The sequence below is a fragment of the Octopus bimaculoides genome, chromosome 2, assembly GCF_001194135.2.
Source record: "Octopus bimaculoides isolate UCB-OBI-ISO-001 chromosome 2, ASM119413v2, whole genome shotgun sequence".
NCBI classification, from domain to species: Eukaryota; Metazoa; Mollusca; class Cephalopoda; order Octopoda; family Octopodidae; genus Octopus; species Octopus bimaculoides.
The window spans coordinates 168,950,342-168,953,056 of record NC_068982.1 but is presented as its reverse complement, the minus strand read 5'-3'; the positions used below and the strand labels follow the sequence as shown (position 1 = coordinate 168,953,056).

General features: G+C 36.9%; 1 protein-coding gene across 1 annotated transcript in view; it reads right to left on the bottom strand.

Moving 5' to 3' along the window:
- Positions 1-2,715, bottom strand: part of LOC106876847 (peroxidase-like protein) — a 57,769-nt gene that overhangs the window by 32,472 nt on the left and 22,582 nt on the right. The gene's annotated exons all lie outside the window — the stretch shown is intronic.

Here is a 2,715-nt window from a genome sequence, read left to right as displayed (position 1 = left end):
CATACTGACAAGGCTATAAAAGCTAATAAACCGGATATTATTATAAAAGATCAGACAAAGAAGACGTGTTTATTAATTGACATGAGTATTCCCTCTGATCATAATATAGCGGCGAAAGAATTTGACAAGATCAGTAAATATAAAGACTTGCTAATAGAAATTGAAAAAAATGTGGCACCTCAAGGCGACTACCATACCAGTGATTGTAAGATCTCTAGGAATGATAAAAAAAAGGTACTGAAACCTATTTGAAAATGATACCTGAAGTGCAAAAATTCGTGCTAACCGGAACGACTCATGTATTGAAAAGAGCATTATCGCTGTGAAAACAACATCCATTCATGAACTTCTTTTTTCTTAAGTACATGTTTTACCTGTGAATTTGCGTGTGTGAACTGGGAATGCATACAACGAGTTTCTCTGCCCTAGGTGTACGGAAAACACTCGGCGAGAAATGGAAGAAAATTTGAAGAAAGAAGAAAAAAACAACAACATAATAATAATAATAATAATAATAATAATCCTTTCTACAAAAGGCACAAGACCTGAAATTTGGTGGCAAGGGACTAGTCGATTACATCGGCCCCAATGTTTGTCTGGTACTTAATTTATCAACTCCGAAAAGATGAAATGCAAAGTCGACCTCGGCGAAATTTGAACTCAGAATGTAAGAACGGACGAAATGACGCCAAGCATTTTGCCCGGTATGCTAACGATTCTGTCGGCTCACCGCCTTAATAATAATAATAATAATAATAATAATAATGATAATAATAATAATAATAATAATAATAATAATAATAATAATAATAATAATAATAATAATAATAATTAGAAGAAGAAGAAGAAGTAATTTTTTCTCTCTATACAAAGAAGAATTATAGTACGAGCTAGAGACTAACTACCGTGAATAAAAAGATTTAGATAACAATAGAAAAAGATAAAAAAACGAACAAAATGAAAATGGAATTAAAAAATATTCTGTGACCAAAATAGAGAGAAAAACTATTACATGACCAACATCCTGCAAGATTCGGCAGAGAGGAAGTAAGCCAGAAGAAAATCTAACAATGAATCAAATACTTTAGCTAAAACTTGATTTTTTTTGCACAGGACCAAATCCGAGCCACGAAAAACGACAGATATGAAATAATAAATAATATATAAATAAAAAAAAATGATACTAAAATCAAGTAAAGACTATGCGACTAATATAATGAGACAGTTGGCTATCTCATTTATGGCTGCCTAGTCATTGCAAAGTCTAGATATATTTATAGATACGAAGGAGAAGGCTGCAATACCTTCTGGGCAACATAGAGACACTTCGAAGTGAAAATAAATAAGAAAATACATAGACATGTAGCAAACACGAGACATGACAACGACTTTACAATAATCTATTTCTAATCTCTTTTAATTGTTGGATTTGGAGAGAGCGGCAGTGTCCATGCTTTTACAGGCCCTCTGAGATTCATACATATACCACAAGACCGCAAGTGCAGAAACCGAATCGTTTTTATGCTTCAACTCTCTATATCAACTTGTTTCATTTTCTAAACACAATCCTAGCCAATATACAAAACACTTCAAACACCCTTGATCTATTTCTCCCCTCTAGATCTAACCGCATTCGGGCCGTGGCTGTTTGTGCCTATCGGGTCGTCTGACTATTATCGCATCGCGACTACCCATCACACATCCGCTTACTAACCTATGCTTCTACCTACAAAACTTACACTAATTTAAGTCAACTTATTGGTCGGAATTCTGCTAGTTAAGCTAACTGTCCTTGGGAACCAATGTGCCAAACACCGGGACCATTAAAATATCTCCCTACACAATAAAACATAATGCCCCCTGCTCCAAGTAGCTCACTCATAACTGCGCCGCAGCTGTTCAGGTACAAAATAAGGCTCACAATGATTGGAGAAACTGGGCGGTGTATGACCAAGGCTGCAATTGTTTCTAGACCTTTCTCCGGACAACAAAAACTGCATCCAAGTATCAAACGCCTTTCAAGTTTGTCGCATCTCAAACCGCAGTCAATCCTATTGAACTCTTGCCAAAAAGATCTCTACAAACTTTTTACAATTCTCTTTTTCTCTACTTTTCAGCCATACTGACTGTGTAAGGCCCCCATGGAGAAATCCTTCCACCTTCACTATGTGCTTGGTGGTAGCATATAAACGGATTACCCTCTTGGCTGATAAACTGATAACGTTTGGATTTAATCTTCTGCAGCTAACATGTTTGTTCCACGAGACGATCTCAAAGAAATGAAAACATACACAGATGCGTGCGCGCACACACGATCTCTGTATGTGTATCCCTCTCTGTCTGTCTCCCTCTCTCTCTCATACGCACACACATCTTATAATAATTCTGCTTGTCATTGCGTTACTTAGCCCGTTGGTAACGCTTTCACGTGATTAGAGAAAAAGAGGGAGAAAGAAAAGAGAGAGAGAGAAAAAGAGGGAGAGAGAAGCGTCCATGACGTGAGGTAGAGGGAATGTAATTGTAACGGTTTCACGCGATTAGTTGAACGGAAAGAGAGGAGAAAGAAAGAGAGAAAAAGAGGGGGAAGGGGAAGAGTTAAATAAAAAGAGGGAGAAAGAAAAGGAGGGAGGGAGAAGAGTTCATGACTTGAGGTAGGGGGAACGTAATATTATTACTTGGTCAAAAAAGTTAGTTTAAGGTAGAGGAGGAGAGTTA